Genomic DNA, 21,226 nt, shown 5'->3' with positions numbered 1-21,226 from the left:
ACATCTCCTCAACTTCCAAGCTAGTTATCATTTCTTTTGTCCTAGTGGCTACAGCTACAGCCTTTGGAAAAATCTCAGTTTTATATGTTCTTTGCTTTCTCTCAGTCACTCTGTGGTGGTGAAACCATTAGCATTTAAAATTGAAGGGTCTGGCTAAGAAAGTTTATCTTATCTACAAGAACATTCTTTTTAACCAAAAGCTAGCGGTCCACGATGGTTTCCAACTCCCCACTCCTGAGTGAGGGTAACACCAGAGAGGGGGAGATGCCATCTCAGTGTTCCCTCACTAGGGCCACAGTGAATAGGGTTTCTCTCTGACCTGCCCTCATTTGTGCTCGCACTGTTATGCACTCAGAGTCCCCGGGCCCCCTACAGCTCTGTACCACATCTGTTTGGAACACAACAAAATCCCATCTTTCTCAGAGGCCCGAACAAATGAAACCAGTGACCTTGTTTCATTTCCTTTTCCCCAAAGGAGCACTAATTTCAGGGCTGCGCTGTAGCTGGCAGAACAGTATGTCTTACAAATGAAGCAGTGAGAAATAGCATTCCCAACATTATATTGCATAATGCAAGGCACTGAGATTTACTATGTTAGTCACGAGCCTTTACATACTGTACTCATCTATTCACAGAGCACTGAATCCTCCTTTTTAGAAAAGGCTCCTACATGTCCCATGCTAACAAAGATGACATTTACGAGTTTTACCATGAGTCTTCTTTCTCCTCAACTAATTCTGTCGTGGTAGGAGTATGTCACTTATTTATGGCACGCATTTGGGTGGAGTGTGGGGTTTTAATCACCAACTCAAGGAATTTTTGTTGCTGGACATTTTGGCCAAGGCTGTGTTCATTTAAGAGTGGCTCAGATTTAGTAACACTGAGGAGCCCAACTGGAAGCACTTTAGGAATACATATTTCAGGACACTTCTAATTAATCTCAGATTAGACATCCTGAAGTTAAAATCCTAATGACGGGTTACTCAACAACTGCCTTGGACAGTGACCTAATTTTAATGCTAAAATGATTTCATCTATTCTATTGCTACTGAGAGAGAAACAAAGTAATTAGTTGGTGCTTTTTAACAGGACAACCAGCAATTTAAGTTTCTTTTACGGGGAAATAGTCAGAATTGCAGAGTTATCTGCAAATAAATCTTCACTCAATTGCTTCTCCACTGCCAAAAACAGGCCCCCATTGCACAGAGAGCAGAGGCTGATAGGAGAGAACTGCATCATTAAAAAGCTAAAATGTGTTATTCCTCTTTCTCATGCAAACATTGCTTCTCTTTCACAGCCTTAGAGGCAGAGTAAGAGCATCCCATTTGAAGGAAACCTTCCCTCCAGTTGCTTTGGAGGAAGGAGTAAAATAACCAGTACAAGCCTACACAAACAAAGTGAAAAAAATCCCAAACCCCTAGAAGGGAAATACCTTAGACCTTTTTAAAGTCTGGTTACCTTCTGACCAAACTTTCTATCAAATACTTGACCAGATCTTTAGGTGGTCCAAAATGAGCATTGATGAAAGTCAAGTGACAACCACTGGCACTTCATGAACAAAAAGTCAGCAGTTTGGGTGGGGATTTGGGAACTGCACCAGAGGCACTAAAGTTGCTCTCACAGAGAAAAATCAGTAACTCTCCCACTGACTGCCATGGCCAACAACTACACACAGCTGAATACCCTGCTCCTGGATGGAAACAGAAGCACAGGCAATAAAACACCAGAGCAGATCTTGTCCAACAAGATTGCTTCTTTTGCACAGACTCATAAAATTAGTGGATTAAGGGTGCACAGTTAAATTACTCTAGTTAGATTTTACCCAGGCAGCTGGTGGTGTACCTCAAAAATCTTGATTTAAAAAGTAACTCAAATTGATCTGAATATAAACAAGGCCTTTTGAATTTAAGCTGTAAAGAAAGAATAACAATAAATGACAGTGTTTCAGTTCGAAGGAAGGTGTCTCATCAGTTACTAAAAGGATTTTTTAAAAATATCTTCCTTAAAAGATCTGTGATAGAAAAGTCAGCATACTAGTCACAGATTTAGAAGTGGTAATGATGTGGAAGAAATTCTGATTACTGGCAGCAGAACAGGAACACAAATCTAAAAACTGAATCTCAAGCATAAAACTCCCAAAATTTATCCCAGAAATAATTTGTTCATAAGCTTAAAATTTCCCTTAAAAAACCCCCCACAACTATTTGTAGCAGGAAATTTTGAAAATGTGAGCCAAGTCTAACTGTTACATGTACAAAATCCCAGAAATACCCAGATGACAGCTCAGAGATGCCACATCTCCCCTCCACTTCCGGCTGTTAGTCCGAAAACTAAGAACAACAGTTTAAAGGTCAGCACAATTAACTATCTCAGTAAGTCTTGCTGCAAAACCAGCATCCAGCTAAAGCCCATAATACCCACAACTTGAAGACACTGTCTTTATATTGCCTATTTAAAAAAGTATCCATGAGAAGCTGCAGTCACACTAAGCCATTACAAAATATTCCTGAACACTCATACAAACACAATTTTTGTAACCATTTCAACAGCATTCACCATTCCTTTTATTTACATTCTATTATCACACACATGAGAAGCCACTCCAAATATGCATGCAGTAATGTATTTGCACAGTTCCTTCAAAAAGGCTTTGTGAGCTTGGAAGACTTTTTATCCAAGAGCAAGAACATTCTGTGCACTCGGTGACCAAATGCACAGGGCAAATAACAAATAGCAAACAGCAGACAGAGCAACTGATAGGCTGAAACAGACAAACAATTTTGAATAATGGGTAAATTAATGGAAATTGAAATCTGTTCACACATCATTTATGGATACAATGGCTAAAATTTCTGCATAACAAAGTTTTGAAATAATATTAGAAAATACTACAGGAAAAAGATAGCTACCAGGCTATCAAGACTGGAAGATTATTCTTGTTTTTCCCCCCCAGTTTCTTTTAATTATACAGTCTAACACAAGAAAACCACAGCTTTACTGGATGAGTAAGTTACATAAAAATGTAGGATTTCCCCTTCTTTCTCATTTTATTGCAAGGTGCATATTTTTCAAGAAATGCAAATAGAAACTCAGTTAACGTCAAAAAATATCAGGATGAAGAGCATCTCAAAGAGCTCAGATTTGGTATTTCTTTGATCATCAACTTGACCTTTGCCTGCTAAACAGCACAGAGACAAGACAAAGACAGATGAAAACTAAAGGACATCAAATACAATCACTGGTGCCACATAAAAATCTTCAAGTGGGACACTGGCTGCAGAAGGTTACATGGATTCAAATAACTGCGGGACAAGCTGAGAGGTATCAAATGGAAACAGCACTTTTCTTACAGTGTGGTGACACCTCTGAGTTAGGAAGTCCCTCAATTAAAAATTCCTCCTGGCAAGTGAAGAGTTAAACCATACCATGAATGCCCTGCATCTTCAAGAGGAGATTCACATGCCACACCAATGCTTGTAACTCTTCTTAGGATCTTACCTCTGATGCATTTAAAACCAAAAGAACTAACACATCTAATGTACATTTTTTCCTTCCAAAAATCAACAAAATAGTAAGACCATAAGAAACTCCAAACATTTCAGCAATGATTGTAATTTCAAGAAGCACAATGAACAACTGAAATCTACATGGCAAATCTGTCCCAATGCTGAGCACTGAAGCAACAATATCAAAAGATGCAGCTCTGAGTCTGAACAACAACTCAGTGCCACATTTGAATTTTATGCTGCTCTGTGCAACTCCCCCTTGCCTTTGTATTAGAAAGTTTTAAATAAAAAGGTTGTTCAAAGAGATGCTACCACTTTGTTTCCCTGTTACTATAAGAAACTTTTATCCTAAAAAAGCTGAAGACAGTCATCACCCAACTGAAAATTTAATCAGTTTAAATTTAAGAGGACAAGCAATTCATCGGGGTTGGGCTGTAGCTGACTAGACAGATAGAGTTAAGATTTCTTTCAGTGCTCAGGAACTGCAGACAGCACAGTTTCTAAAGTGCTTTAGGAGGGCTGCTGTATATTAGCCAGCAAATAGTTGCAGGTGAAGCCCCAAAGGATGTTCCAATAAATCCTTTAAACAATACCTTTAGGTGCCTAAACCAATACTGTGGTAGTGAGCCTGCGCTTACAAGTCCGTATTTGGCAGACAATTGACCACTTCAGGTTTGTAACTCTGACATCAACACTACTAATAGGACTAATTACTGTAGCTTATATTTTTCTACTTCTCAAACAGCAAGAGAAATCCAAGCTTCCTGCCTTGCATTTCCAACAGAGTAGAAGCATCTGTTCTGAAGATGAAAAGTGACATTTGCTTTTAAGTTCTTTGAAATAATCCCCATGCTTTTCAGAGTGTAAGGACTAATGATTTCTGTCAGTTTGGATGTTTCAGGATCCTGTTCTAGTGAGCTACATTTCTGGATAAAATACAAGTAAATCCCAAAGCAACAAAACTTGTTGTACAGCTGCAAAGCCTTGAGAGGTGTATTCCACTCCATCCATCCAAACTACACTCTTTTGGATACAGTGTGACTTCAGACAACCATTACAGGGGTCTTCACCTGAAGATTACTAAAAAATATATTGCGTTCTACTTACAGTTCAGACTGTGTGTGAGGAAAGCACTGTGGCTGCTTAGAGAACAACCCCTGTGATTTGGGAACATGGTTTTTGTGAGTCTGGTCCCTGATTAGAAGTACAGGAAGAAAACTATCAGCAGAGCAGCTTCAGGCCAACACTGGTCTGTGTGCGTTTCTCTTCAGTGGAACCCACTATGGCACAAGGCATCCTCCTCCCCAGCCACATAAGAGGTGATTTACTCTCCACAAGGATTGGACTCAAAGGTAATGTACATAATGCTGAGAGACTGACTAGAACTCATGGACTCACCATCTTTTAAAATGGAGTAGGGCCATGCAAATGCATGAATCTATCATGTCTGGACTGATGCCTGTTCAGGTGGTCTGAATATGTACTTTTTAACTGTATCTTTAAATACCAACTGGCAATGAACAATTCAGATTCCCATCTCTTTTCTCAAACAGAAATAGACATTTATGAGTGGCACTTGAGCCAATCCTGTCTAAATAATGTGACACAGAAGAAAGAGATTGTTGAGAAAAACATGCACAGAATGGTACTGCTATCACATCTCATGCTACTGCATATGTGTTCTGGTAGGAAACATTTCAAATACAGCCCAAGTAGTAAGATAAGACTTAAATCACAAGGAGGAAAGAATTAGTATGCACTAGAAGGTATGGTAAAAACAAGCAAGGCAGAATTATTTCCCTGAAATTAAAAGTGTAATTACTTTGGTGCGAAGTTTCACACATCTAACAGATATTTTAACAGCTACTCCTCCAAAATGCCCCCTTGTTGTAAACCCGCCTCCATCCTTGATTACCAGCAATAAGACTGAAAAAATTTCAAATAATAAACTCCATACAAGCCACGAAATTCACTCTGTTCCATTTCCACCTAAACATCTGTTTTTCCAGTGATGGACATGGAGGACAAGGACTAGGAGATAGGCTATTCTACCATTCAGTCTTCATAAAGTAACTGAAAAACTCAAAGGTCACCAGTCTTGTGATCACTATCTTGTATCAAATAAAAAAATCCCATCACCTTGCAGTAATTGTCTGCTTCTCTGGCAGTCTGAAGACAACTCTAATAGCTTACTGTATTTCAGAGTCTGAGGCAATGAAGAACCAAACTGCTTGGCTTGGGAAAGATGAAAGGGAAAGTAGCAAAAAAAAAAAAAAAAGACAGGAGAGTTCTAAATTATTACTACTTACTTCAGAGTTAATATAGTGATCTTTCAGAAGGGAAAAGAAGTTAAAAGGCAGTATATGCCATCACAATAGACTAAATGCATATAGATACAACAGTACTTCAGGAAAGTGAACAGATGACAGTCTGGATGATCTGTCCAAAAGCACAGCTAACATCTGTGCTTTTTTTTTAATTGCACTTATGTGCAAGGCTCGACTGATCATTATTTTATATATTCACAGCTGAAGAAGCAGTTTCCATCTGACAGGAATATCCTGCTGCCTGGCATTTGTACTTTTCACTAATATCCCAATTACATTACTACTGGTGACCAAGAAGTGGAACAAAGTATTCAGTAAGAAATATGGCCGTGCCAAATAATCTCAGATTCCAGACGTTCAGTCTACACAGTCTTGAAAAACAAAACTATTTATATGGCATAATGAAGTACTCAAAGATCAGAACAATCTTGAATAGAAGGCAAAATAGAAATCAAACACCAAGCAAATGGAACAAGTTTTCTGTTGAGTAGGTTTGACTGACAAGATCATCCTAACTTGCTGTACTTGCTATCAAAGAGTGACAGTCCATGCTGAGGTGGTTGAACAAGCAGTGAAATAAAAACTTACTGTCAAAGGAAGTAAGAAAACTTAACTGTCACCAGCTGTCAGTGTACCAGCCTTACCCTCTTGTTCTTAGTCAATTCTAGCTGCTTTAAAACCTTGCCAACCTAGAAGACATATCAGGTTGATCAAGAGTACAAGACAGAACCGACAGCTGACAGGCTCACAATAGCCCTTCTTCATGCAGCCAAAGACATCAAATGGGAACAAGGGATGAATTTAACAGACCCCAGCACCATTTTTCATGGTAAGAACGTGATGTTATTTGCTGCTCTGTACTATTTGGATACCATCCACCTACTGCTTGATGCCTCTGGAAGAGCAGCTTCCCAGATGACTAACATTGACTCCCACAATAGAGAAGATGCTATGAAAGAACAATACAAGGAGCAACGAAGAACAAAACAATTTTATGTCACATTTTAAAGCCAGAAAAATTACACATCCTATTTATTTCCACCCTCTAGAGACTTAATCATTACTCAGTAATGCCTGGTGGCAAAACTCTCAGGGTTTTGGTTTTTTGTTTTGTCAAGAGCAATTACTATAATTTATCTCTCATATACAACTTTACTAGATGATGTTGAGATTATTAACAAAAATCTGAACACTGCAGCATGCACTGCTCCAACAGTAAAAGATAAGGAGAAACAAGTCCCAACTGTTCAAATACAGAGTTCAAAAAGCCCAGATACGGCAATATCCCAAGGGCTGACTTAATGAAACTATGCACTCCTTGTAGGCAGTACACTTAAGAGACCTGACTGAGAAAGCCTACTGTGAATCAGAGCAACTACAAAATTATGTGCTAGCATTGTTAAAATATGCTAGAGCTCTACCTCACCAGTTCTATACACGTGTATGTACTTTAGATTATTTTATGTTATCAATATGCCCATTCACTTCTGCTTATTTCTCCTGCAATCAGCTGCCAAACACTGACACCTTCCCATGTTCTTGAGCAGCCGCAGTGACTGCAGTTCTGTTTACCTGCTCACCAAAGCACTGTTGGGTGGCTAAAGAATAGAAGAGCCCTTGATGCACCTTTAGTTTTAATATTGATATATTAAAGCACATAGGCCTGTTTAGCACCCCTGAAAAAAGACAATCCCAAGAATCATGCACTTAAGCATGAGTATGTTTTTTCAGTGAATGATTCTCATGAACATCCCAAGCCTTTCCAATGCTAGTCCACAGAGCATGCAAGTGCGGCACCTCTGGTCCCCTGTCCTTTGAGTTTGGAACTGAAGCAAGCTGTGCTTCTTGAGAGAGACAGATCAAGCCATCAGCCAAAACACGATCTTCTTGGTCCATCTCCCTCATTCCTTGCACAGCTTGGATCCTACCAGAAGCCCTTCCAAGCTTCTGTTAGCTACTCATGCAAAACAAGTGAGGGAAGGAACTTCATGCAATGCCTCATTGTTAGGAGGATAGCGCCTCTTAGGGCAAAGACAACTTGCATTTCTACACTTCTTTGCCCCCACTTCTCAAACCAGTCTCAAATGCTGGCCACATGCAGAATGACACTTTGTGAAAGAACAGTGTGTTCTTCTAACAAAGAGTGGCCAACAGATAGTTCAAGCCACAACAGCTGGAAATGAGCCAGCCAAATTCCTGCCTCTCCTCCAGAAGAGATTTTAAAAAACCCCAAAAAATCCGATGCATCTCAGATATCACAATCAGAAATGACATAAGGGACATAACAGATGAGATACTGTAACACAAAAGCTCTTCATAAATATGCTACATGCAGTAGCTCGAAACACAATCATCATTTTAACAGCTACACTGAAACATTTACTGCAAGTAGTCGACAGTTCACGTCAAAACAGAAAAATACAAATGATTTCAAGTTTTCTTCCTTCTGAAAGATGCTTGGTAAATGCTATGACAGGTTTGTTTCTCTCTTTGAATGCCAGATACGTTCAACTAAATGTAAAGATAACCGTAAAATTCAGCTCGAGCTCTTACTTCTCCTGGATCATCACTATATTTTAATAAAGATATATCTAGCCAAACTAAATATTCAATTTCTCCTGCACAGCCACTGTGGATAAAAGCCTTGTACCTATTTACACATGGGCAAGCAAGGCAGCCTTCTATAGATTTACAAAAATGAAGCTGAGCATTAGGGTAATAAAAAGCCTATCTTGACTTGGACATTGATGACGTGTAAGAAAAGCAGGAAAGCACCAATCCAGTTCTGATCTCCTACCAGTCTACCTGGGAGGTCAGGGGCAGGAAGTGATTACAACCCTGGAATGCACATAACAAACCACTCTGGGTAAATTCTTTGTACTTTGTTGAAACAGTCAGCATTTCCCTCAAGTGCCAGTTTCAGTCCCAATGACGGACAGTCACGCCTCTTACCATCCTGGTAAAGGGGAGATTGGTGTCTATCAGTACAAGGCAGTCATCTTTACTTCCACAGGACAGCTGCAGAGATCATGACAAAGGAGCAAGGAAGATAATAGCAGGGGCATTAGATAATGCCCAAGGCAGAGAGGTTGGAAGTAGATGATCTTTAAGGTCCCTTCCAACACAAGCCATTCTATGATTCTGTGATAGAGCAATATGATGTTGTACTGGACTGATGAAATAGCTGGTCAAACACTGTGCACCCTATGGAAACCAAAAGGATAGGTCTCCTGTACAGGACACAAGAGTGTCTGCAGGACAGATGGACCAAAGGCTCAGTAAGAACAGATTTTAACTCACTGGAAAATTTAGAAGGTATTCTGATTTTATTTTAAACTTGGATAATCAATAAACACAAAGCACATGGCTGTGGATTTTTCTTAATAATCTTTAAAAATTTCTGTTATACACACAAACCCATCCAAATTCAAGATCCTCAGAATCTGATCAGTTTAGTTTCTTTCTCCTTGGGGCAAGGGGCACTAATTAGGTGAGCTACTGAGATGTCAGCACACAATCTAGGAACATTTAGGTGGATGTGATGGTTTGCACAGAGCTCAAAATAGGCCTCAGGCACTGAAGGGTAAAACATGAAAGGAGAAGAGGAGGACATGACATGATGGACCCTGTACAAGTCCTTTCAGATAATTTGAAATCTTAGTTGAATCTATGTCCCTGTAAAACAGTCACTCAAAAGCCCTGCTTTTCCACACTACCCCAATGTTAGGTGCTAGGATAGACATTCAAAAGCAGTCAGCACTCATCAAGTTCTGCTACAAATAAGTTTCCTGGCAATTATCAAAGGGATCAACATTAGGACTGATACAGAGCAGTTACAAAAAAAGACTCTGAAATGAAATTTCTTCTTCCCATAGGATTCATGTTTATTACCAATGTTTACCAAAAAGGCAAAACATCAGGCTGAAATATCCAAGATCCAGGGCAGCTAGACTTCCAAGCCACTATTTTGGTGGCAAAAGCTGCTGGGTATACAAGAAAGGTAAATCCATTGCACATCTCATACCCCAAGGAAACAGGATTAAGAGGTTCTCTCATGGTGCTTGAATGCAAAGGGGGAACTACCTTCTCTCATATATGCCCACTCTTTCCTCCTCCCACTCATTCCTCAATCATCAAACATCTCCTACCAAGTCTTTCCATCCTTCCTGAACCCAGCTCATCCCCTCCATCAGCTTTGATTCCACAAACAGACTTGTCCTAACCAGAGGATGCAAATCAATCCCAGCCAAATCAGTTACTGTTTTCTTAGGCCAACTTTAAACCCAAGATGAACAGGGAAAACTTGAAGTAACTGAATGTCCTCAAGTCTCTGTAGAGCACATTAACTTGGCACCTTGACCAGCTACCGATCATCCATTTTACTTCAAGTACAATCAATAGTTCTCCACATTCTCTTTGTAGCCTGAATGCCAGGATGAATTCCCAAGTCTGAAAGATTCTCCTTCAGGAAGCCTGCAAAGGCTTCTGTTCAGTTACTTCCCTCCCCATAATGTACCACACACAATCTAGAGGCATACAGCTGAGCTAAGGAACACAGAGGCTGGGAAAAGAAGAAAAAACAAATCCACCACTACTCATCTTAACTGTCATCAAGATGTTTACATTACTCCAACTAGATTCCAAAGCAAGGTCTAAGCTTGGCTTTTTAAATTGGTTTCATTACTTCTCCCAGCCTCCCCTATTTCTCAGTTTGGACAACAGCTGGCATTTACAGCAGTCCAACCAGCCGCATGACAAATCGTACATCCGAAATGTAGCTCAGGGAAAAAACTGCAGAGACAGCCAAGATTTAAAAACTCCATCTCATTGATGGTGTGTAGGAGGTGGAAAGAAGCACTGCTAAATCTGTTACCTTTCCTGTGAGTGATGAGCATACCACCCCTTCCAAAAATAGACTACGGAAGAAACATTATGCTGGTGACTGTGAAAAAGCAAGCTCACTACTTTGGCTCAGACATCAGGTCAGCTGTATGTGAACACATGCCCTCCTTCAAAGCTACTGGAATAGCTATTACTTAGGTTTTTTCTAAAAAGTAAACACATGGAGTCTATTGGAAAAAACAGTGCTTTAAAAAACGTATCCTCATTTCAAGAAGCTGTTTTATAAATTCCAAGCTAACAAAAGGTAACAACTGACATAAGGCTCCTAGTAAAAGCTTCCACCTTCCACCTGCTGGTCTGACATGCCTGTGCTGCATTCTGTCACAACAGCGATCACTGATCCCTCCTGCCTTCACCTTTTAAACTTTTGCTATGCAAATATATGCTCATAAAGCCTGTCTCCATACTGTGGACAAGGAAGAGAGTTCAGCTGCTAAATGCACTGGTCCAGCACCATCGAATACAAAAAATGCACTTCAGAAAAATTACTCAGACCACAGTAGGGATGAGGAGAAGGGAGAAAATCTTTCTTCCATCTCAAGATCTCTGCAAAGCCAGTGACTTCACTTTTGACCTGTTACAATAATTTTCACCAGAAAGGGAAATTAATTCAGCCTCCAGCTCTGTTGGATCTCTGACCTTTCTCTACAAAACAATTTACATACAGTATGTCTGAACTCAGTCAGTTATATTTTGAGGGATTTGTAAGATGATCTGTCACAGGCACAAAATTAAAAATGACCCAGCCATTAAAACTGGTGCTACCAGGAATCTGAAAAGAACCATTTGTTCAGATCAACCATATGAAGTATTAGCTAAGTCAGACAGGGGTTAATCAAGCATCTCTTGAGTGCAGTTCTTACATAAGATACACTGGTAGCTAAGTAATGAACTGAAGTGTTTGATGCCACCAGAGTGATGTTGTTATTTTTAATTGACATAAGTATATTCATTAGGCAAAGTATAAGTGTTTCATGCACATATTATCATCTATAAACTGCATTATGGATATAAATTCTACCAAACTGGCCAGCAACTGCATACACAATTACAATTAAACCACACATTTCAATACCTTTAAAGTATCAACTTACTATAAATCATTAGCTTAATAATTAAAACCACTTCAAATTAGAAGCAATCAGAAGCTCACAGTGAGTTCTCAACACCAGAGACACTAACAGGTTTTACAGCTTCCAGCCTCCTTCCTAAAGGCTCACACAAAATCAAGACAACCTGCACGTCTTAAAAGTGCTCTGTAACCCAGCTCAGATGCCCTTGCAATTTCCTTCCCCAAGCATATTTTGCATTACAACCTGTAAAAGTCATTTGCTTTAGATGTGATAGCTTGTTTCAACCACTGCTTCTTCCTTTCTTCATCTTGAATGGACATTCCCTGTTAGAAATACTGTCTCTATGGATAAGAAGAGATTTCTTGTGACTGACACTCAACCTGACACCCTAACTGAACTTTTCACACCACTCCAAAGTAATGCACGTCCATTTAGACCACAAAGAACCCTTTTGGCCTTAAAAGCATCACAGGAAATTAGCAAGGAAAAAAAAATCCACATATCTTTCTTACAAATAATAGCACGTGAAGAAAGAACTATATTACACAATTAAAAGGTACAGCTGAGGTCAGCCAAAAAAGCCTAGAGGCTTTGCTTCATCCCATGGCCCCTGAGAAGAAATATGCATGGCTGACATAATACTGGCAGGGTATCAGCTGCTCTAGGTGATGCCCCTTCCCCACAGGATGGAGTGGGAGGTGGGACAGAGGGATTAAGCTGCTTTAAGGGCACAAATCCTGTTCCATGTGCTTCTGAAGGAGCAGCAGTTACAGACAGCTCCTCTTTCTGTTCACGGCTAACTGACCAACCAGGGTAAAAGTAGTTCTCTTCTGGCTGCATATCCTCATCTTGAGCTTCATTTTGACTTTTCTGACCCAAGCCTGGAAAACCGCCAGGGCATGTGCTAATCAAGCACAAGGAAACAGCTCTGAAAGCTAACACCAAAAGCTTGGAGGGGAATCAATATGTCCAATACATTTCAGAATCAGGTTTTCTGCCTGCTTCACTCTTGCAAAAAGCATGCTTTTTTAAAGGACAACTTTAGCAGCTTACACATCCAGTTTGCTCACAGGGAATATTTTGCATTAGACAAGCCACTGGCAAAAGAGACATGTGCAATCTAAATGTTCAGATGCATTTCTGAGACATTCTATGTAGCTTTGTCCAGTAACAAATTTCAGTGTCCAGGTATATCATAGAAGCTTTTGAAACACTGAGACAAGTACTTAAAAACTGAAACATTATTACCAATCATCCTTATCCAGGCCACTTAACTTCCTCTAACAAAAAATTAACACAATTGAAAGCAGGTGAGAGCCAGAGAATTTAATGACAGTTTACTGTAGAAAAGATGGAATATCTCTTCTTTTTCATTATGTCCTAGCAGCTTCAAAAAAGTCCCAGACATCTGCAGGCTATATCCAAGCTTTTATCTATCACTCCACAGATTCTTTAGGAAGTTATATCAGTGGTTAAAACAGCCACCAAAATGGTGCATGTGATATGACACTAATATTTGCTGATCATCACAAGTACTCTGATATAAATTTCCTTTCTTCTGATAGTAACAACAGCACTGCCGGTAATTAGGTAGTCCTAATAAAGCACCCCACTTGATTTCTTTCATCCTCCCTTTCCCTCTTAACCTATAGGGTTTCTTTGGAAGGGAGATGACATAGAGATTATCTGTATTTTCAGAATGTCAGGCCAATCTCCACAGGGATGTATTTACTCCACATTTCAGTTCTCAAAGTTTACACAGCCCTCATCATCACATCAATCCAAGACCCCAATTTGCTACTCATGCCTATAAAACATCCCACTGCAGTGCTTTGCTGAACAGACTGGCAGACAAACACGCATTGCAGTGCTTTGCCAAAATGTCATTTCAGCACCATAAACTTTCACCACTAGCTAAGAAAACCTGCCAGCTGCAGTCCTTGACTTTTACAACACCAGCAAGTCACACCAACTACCACCATCACAAATACTCTGGAGGCAATGACTTCCAGATAGGCACAGAATGAATCACATTTAAGCTTCCTACCTTCCAAGGCTTGCACACTCCTTCTTGGCCAGCAGAGGAAAGGAGCATTGAAACATGGCAGAAGATGCTAAGGAGACACTTATAGTAACCTGCTAATACCTGGAAGCTTGTAAAACCTTTACCTTAAGTTGCACAAAAATGCCACTTCAAATTTTGCCCAGCTATCATGAGTTGCATGAAAACTATTTCCCATCTGAAATTGCTGAATCTTTCACACAAAAGTGGGCAAGAACAGGAATACAGTTGGCATGAATATATATCACCCCCAAATGAACTTAAAAGTACTCCTCTCACCAAATAGCACCTTCCTAAATATTTAGCATGGGGTTCGAAACTATTCAGAACAGGAAAAAGAATTCTGTGAGTACTGCATGAAATCCCATAGATGGATGCATAGGAAAGACAGGGACACTGAAATGGAACTGGTCCCACAGTTAGCCTGAGAGAATTCCATAATGCAATGGCCATACCTACACAAGGGAGATCAACACAGCAGGAATGTGCTGTGGGGGGAATACTAGGTAAGTTACACAGAAACAGGAGATGGAGGATATAGGAGGTAGAAGGGAGACCAGAGTAAAGAAGAGGGAGGAAACAGAGCAGAGTGTAGACAAGCAAACTCTCATAATAAATGCAAAAGGCAGTCTCCCAGTAAAAGGATGGGGAATGTCTTTTGCGTTTCTTCCTCACAAGTTAAAGAAAAAAATTAAAAATTGTGTTCTGCTATTTGTAGATATTACAAGTATTATCTCATTAGCATGACATGAACAATTCCTAGTGGAGAATGTGTTTACCCTTCTATCAGCTGGGAAGCAATTCTTTTTGGAGACCAAGGGAGATAGGCATATTCAGTTTAAGATGGGGGTACTTAATTTCTCCACAATCAAAGAAATCTGAGGTTAAGTAATTGCTAGAAAACAAAGAACAATATGATGCCACCCAAAAGCTCCCTAACTCAATCTCTCCACAGTTAATTAGGAATACATTATGGTCAGAAGTAGTGAAGGCAGCAGGTAGATCCCGAACATCAGTCTGCACTAAAATGTTATCTCACAGCATGGAAGCCATTAGGAAACCAGGAAAACTTGCAAGACCTTTATATTAAACTGACATTTGCTCCTGAATTAATGAGGAGCAATAACCTCCAGGATATTGTGATAACAGCTTACAAGTTTTCTTTGCTCAAGTTCTGCTTAAATCACAGCTATCAATGCACTGAAATGCTTTGACAGAAAGAACATGATCTTCCTTCAAATACTGCTGTTTTGCTCTCTGAGAAAAAATACTGGCAACCTGCCCCACAGTAGGAAAAGTATTTTCTCTGCCAACCAGGGAGGTCAAGCATAAGTCGCCATTCAAAGTTCTACCAGCACTTCAGCATACTCTTCAACAAACACAAACTCTGGCACTTCTATCTACAGTCACCCATCTTCCACTGTCTGTTTTTTTCCCCCAAGTATTGTTATTTTCTATGCATATTCATTTCTATCTTGCCTAGCCTAATTTTAAATATTTCAAACAGAGGTGTTCAAAGTGACATAAAACTAATCTACTCAGAAGTCCTACCAGAATGTGCACATACCTGCTAAGAAGGAAGTGACAGGTAAAAAACTCTTGCAAAAGAAAGCTAGAAGAAAACCATTGTATTTCCTTGCTGGCTTTACGATCTCTTTACCCCTCCTGTTAATCAGCATATTTTTTGTGAGCATCATTAGCATATTTCATCAAATAAAATTTCCTGTAAACATTGGAGTCTGGTTCATACACTCCATGCTGTTCTTTACTGTGCCACTATGCAGTATCAACACATACTAAGCTACATATGGGAGGCTCGCCCATGTGGAAACACCAAGAGAAAACAGAACTGCATTAATGAAACTGCATTAAGCGGCCTCAACTGCAACTGTAATGTGCTTCCAAAATAAATTCAAACCACTAAATCAAAGCCACTTGCATTCCAACACTCAGAATTCATACTGGATTCTAACACAATTTCACAGGTCTACCAACATTCATACCTCTGTACAACTTAGATGATTCACGAGCTTTCCCATCAAAAATACATGTGCTGTCATGAGGAGGAGATTGGACTGTATACATAAAGCAGATTCAAAACTTTAATATCACCTACTGGTGGGTGCCTTATGATCCATAACAAACCAGAGTTTGCTGTTTCTAGAATATAGATTAGCTTTATAGAATGAATGTTACAGATATTTTAGTACAACACATCATTAATTCTGAGATCAGTAAGAAAAGCTCTACCAAAATAAATCAGTCCAGCTACACTACAATCAAAGAGAGATGTCAGCTCACTGACAGTTCCACTTCCTCCAAGAATTTAAAGAAACAGCTAATAAAAGCTTTCTCTTAAAAGGGTCTTCTGTGAATCAGCTCCTGAGCAATGTGGATCCCCTAATGGGAAATCTATCCATCATTCTTCCACTCTCAATCAATCTACAGACATTAAAAAAGGAAACATCGCTAACAGCTGCTAAATATCCTTTTTGTTTTGCAGCAGTCACTCACATACATTATGCATAGATCAAGAATAAAGCAATAAGGGAAAAAGAAAAACCTGCCTCAGACTACATGCTCTGCACATTATGATTCAAATAGAAATTTGAAAGCAAGTGTTGTCTGACTCATGTTCAGCTGTGACTATCTGAGCAAGCCTTCTCCTATAAATCACCTAAACCATGTTGGTTTCCTTGAGAAAGACCAACTATGTGCTAGTTATCCCACCAGAAACCATGCTATGCAAGCTTGCAGGCCAGGCTGATGGGGCTTTGAGCAACCTGATCTACTGGAAGGTGTCCCTGATTGTGGCAGGGGGTTTGGAACTAGACAATCTTAAAGGTCCCTTCCAACCCAAATCATTTTTTGCTTCCAAACTGCTGCTGTAATTGCTCCCACACACCAGCCAGGAGTGTCACATCAAAACAATGGTAAGGCCCACCCTGAACAACCAGAAATCCCATCTCTGCATTGCACAAGACAAACTGGCACTGCTTGCATCAGGTACAAAGGGTTAGACCTACGACTACATGGCAGGCCCACTATGGACCTAGATCACTTGATATATTTAATCAAACGTATCCATTCTCTCCTGTGACATTTTATTGGAGCCAGAAAGGGTAAGAAGTAGTTGAGGAGGGCAGTTAGATGCTGCTGTGCCCCTACAGCCTGCTTGCTTTACAGTATCTACAGAAAAGCATCAACTCCAGAAATTAATTGGGTGGAGGCCATTTCTGCATTTGGCACACCAAAATCTTACTGAAGTTTCCTTGCTTAAATCAAGGCTTGATATTTTGCTCATACTAAATGCTCTTGGAGATCAATAAACCTGCTTATTCCAACTGAAGAACAACAGTTTAAGTCTCATGCAACTTGCACTTACCATCCTGCTTTTCCTTGGGGTCTATTAGCCTTTTGGGACTACTGCCAATAGCAAAAAATGTAATGAAAAAGTAAAAAACCTCTCTATTTCCCTTTCTGAATAAGGAAATCAGGCATCTCTGCTCCACAGCTTTTCCTTTGTGTTTTTAGCCAAGCTTTTCAAAATTAATTGACTAACCTATAGACTGGAAGCATAGGGAATAGTGATCCTTCAACAAGTCAAGCATCCTGTACAGTATACTGAAATAAAGATGATCAGAGAACCAGGAGATCTCCATATTCTAGCAAAATACATGGTTTCACCTACAACCAAATCCTGCAATGATTAGACCTATTTTTAGAATCTTATTTACAAAAACCATTAATTTTCAAAGTTTCAGGAATTTTCCCTGTGGCATGTCAGTATTATGGCAAGCAAAGAAAACACACTGAATAGGTCTCAAAAAGATAAAAAGAGATAAAACAAGAAAATGCCTGTTGGAGCTTCTCAACTACCAAGCTAGGCATTTTTATTGTATGCAGGTAGCAAGGAGAGCACCAAAGCAGTCTTGGGGACTTTAATGTTGGTATTCAAACTTCGGGAACTGATACCCAAGATAACTTAAGTAGAAGTCAAATGTCATCCCTAAGTTATTTCTGCATAAGATTTCTGCAGAAGAGTTTCTAAACTGATCTCTGTTTCTGTAATCAAAGTGTAAAGTACAAAACCTCGAGATTTCTTATTCAGCTTTTTTTGTTTCTTGAACTACAGGTGGTAATCAAAACTTTTTTGGGAACACCCCAAAATCTCAATTTGCAATGAGACAAACCAGAAATCTTTAAGGAAAAAGTATAGCTTACATTTAAAAAAATTGGTGTTTAATAAAGAAGAAAAGTATCCTTCATTCTGCCACTGAAAGACAAATTTTCAGAGACTCACAGGGTTTGCATTCCTTCTACTGGTAAGATTTCCCAAATGAACAAGTAACAGCTGACTGGAGTACACTGTGATGCTTGGTGTCTTAACCAAAACTGAGTTGCTCTCACCAAAATTAAAAGGTGTTTCATCATGTCTTTAGTCTCAGCAATGTGTCATGTCTCATGGAGATTCCCTGTAAAAAGGATCAAAAAGGCTCCTACATATTTGTATATTTGATTATGGTGATTCCCCAAAGTGGATTCATTCACCCTGGCTCTAAACAAAGTATAATGTCTGTGGAAAATTTTGGTGGTTCACAAGATGAGCTATTCTAGAAAGGAAAAAAAGTAAGACATGGAATACTCGACACCTGTGGGTTCCACTGCACTGAACGTTTATGCTGGGGCACTGTTTGAACTCTAAGGAACAACAGAAAACACAGGGGGGTGGGGAGGAGCAGATACAGCAAACTTGCCATCACTTTTAATATTCTATATTAATTTTCACATTAAATGCAATTAGCAAGGGCTCTTAATTAATATTTTCTCTAAAAGAAAATGCCTAATGCCTAAATTGTTGGTCTTGACACCTAAAGACTTTCTGTGAAAGCTTTGTAATTAAACCCATGAGTTCAATTACCTGCTCTGGAAGCATATTGCCTACCTACTTGCTACCTGCTACTGTAATCTTGTGTTTTCAGTGCTATTTACTGCAAAAGTGTTAAATTAAGAGACACTAGAAAAAAAAAATTAGCACATGGAGATATCAAAAATGATCATACAGATCATATAGATCCCAAAAATCTTAAGGACAAGACCTGTTCTTCTATTTACTTTAGTAAAATCTACAGCACATGAAATCCATAGCAATGTATCATCATACAGTACTCAAAGAACCTTGAGGTTTCAGCTTGACTGGGAATTTTCGTGCTAGAACAGTAAAATTATTCAGCATAGAAATCATAGAAGTTGGCTACATCTATTCTTGAGATGCCAGGGAACCAAATGACATGGATTCAGTGAGGTTAAGAACTTAATTCAATTAGTTAATTACCTATCTGAAAACAACAGACTTTGCAATCCATATTTTGTTTTCATGTAATGCTATACACCAGATGCTTATTTGCTGGTACCCTCCCCTCCCCCCCCATTTGTATCCATACATTCAGGCTGACTTACAAATCTCCATTAAATGCAACTATCAATAATTTTCACTTTTTTAAAACTCATTTAGAAGACACACTGTACACAGAAACAAAACATGCACAGGCACACAATAGATGTTTTGTCACTCAGTAAAATACTGCTTGCAGTATATTAGCCTTTTTATAATTAATTTGAGCGTACTTACCACCACTACCCTGGCTGTTTCTAGCAGTGGGTTTCTGCCAAAGCAGCAATCCCCCAGGCAGCCTCAGATGGGCACTCTCAAGTCATCCCTGTCTCTCACTGTCTCAGCTGTCACTCCACACTGCCTGCTTACACCAGCTGCAGGGCAGGTGGGTGACAGCGTGGTGTCACAGCAGCCCTCCAGCCTGGCCTCACTTGGATGCTTAAGCTTGTGCTTCATGCTCCAAAGCACACCAGCTTTTAAGGCTGCACTAGGCCAGCTTGGACAAGTTTCTCAAGAAAGAATTTTACCAAGTATTTGCTTCATATTTCCTTCACATAATTATTGTTGTAGCCACAGGTTAAAAAAAACCCCAAAAATTTATGAGTGTTTTTAATTATTGAAAGTCAAAACCAAACTTCCATCACGGCACAAGAAAAATGCCAGTCACCATGCAAGACTGTAGGCTTTCACACAGGCAAGCTGCCTTAAGACACAACCTAACAGAAAAAAAAGTTACACTGATACTTTGATTGGATGCCTGGTTGGCATCTTCTGCTATTTCAGAAAAACTCACCCTGTTTCCTTCAAGGGACTTGTGTCCCACTGCTATTCTGGATGCCCACACCTGCCCTACCCAGCTGTCAGTTAACCGGGAAAATCCAAGCAAAAATCTATCTCATGGGCCTTGGAGCTGCAAAGGAATGCAAACCCACTAGGTTTTAAAATAACTTTCTGTGACTCAATTTTGATATTAACATTTTCAAAATGGCTACTCATCCCTTGCAAAACCAGTAAAAGACAGAGGCAAGGCAGACCAGGAGGAGCCACAGATACTCCTCAGCTACATGGCCATACTGCATAGATGACTGAGAATCTCAGTCTAAAAATATCGGTATCAAGACTCGAATGAATGATTTTACATATCTAAAGAACAAAGCACCAGGTCAGAATAATGTTGCTATTTATAGGAATAATATGCATGCACATTATGGATGTTCTTTCATTTCACAGATGTAATTTTATTCTGTTACAGCCATCAAGACTTAAATATAAGCTTTACAATACAGAGAACAGATTTAAATGAAAGTCAGCAGACATTTGTTTTATACTTTATAATTACAGGGATCTCTCTCTACAGAGAGGGATAAAAAGGCATTAGTTATGGTCAATACTAAAGGGGGTAATTGTGCATTAAAGCAATGATGATCCTGATTACACTGAGTTTCAAGAGCTGTGAACAGAAAAGAATATTCTCATCATAAAACTATGAGAGAGCTTTAGCAGAAACGAAGTGCAGAGACTACTGTGACCATGCCATACTCATGTATCCCCTGGCTGTTCATTAGTTTCTCCACTTTGCAAATCTTCCCACACAGCTTTCACAAAGGTCCATGACCACATCAAAAGCAACATTTTATTTATAGCTGAATAAAAGAGGACTAAAAAATCCCCCAGGAATATTGATTTGAAATAGAATAAAACCCACTTGTGAGATGTTTTCCAAGACAATACACCACAGTGACATGAATACCTACCACAACATAACATCCCTTTTTGCTCCACATCGTAAAGCACCAATAGGATTTGTCAGACAGACACAGAGTACACTTCAATAAGGATAAAAACCCCAAGTTTTTAAGGATTCAATTTTTACAGCTCCTCTGGACACTAACTGGAAATAAGATATAAAATAGAACTTCATGCTAAACTCCATGACAGCTGTATTTTTGTGTAAATACTAA

The 21,226-nt window shown here is 39.4% G+C and overlaps 1 protein-coding gene across 3 annotated transcripts in view; it reads right to left on the bottom strand.

Moving 5' to 3' along the window:
- SNCA (synuclein alpha) overlaps positions 1-21,226 on the bottom strand; it is a 63,600-nt gene that overhangs the window by 25,832 nt on the left and 16,542 nt on the right. The window lies entirely within an intron of this gene.

This window comes from Corvus kubaryi, unplaced genomic scaffold, assembly GCF_017639235.1.
Source record: "Corvus kubaryi isolate FWS band 111438036 unplaced genomic scaffold, C.kubaryi_AGA036_p1.0 71, whole genome shotgun sequence".
In the NCBI taxonomy this organism is placed as follows: domain Eukaryota; kingdom Metazoa; phylum Chordata; class Aves; order Passeriformes; family Corvidae; genus Corvus; species Corvus kubaryi.
The sequence above is the reverse complement of the archived record's forward strand: the minus strand, read 5'-3'. Positions and strand labels throughout refer to the sequence as shown.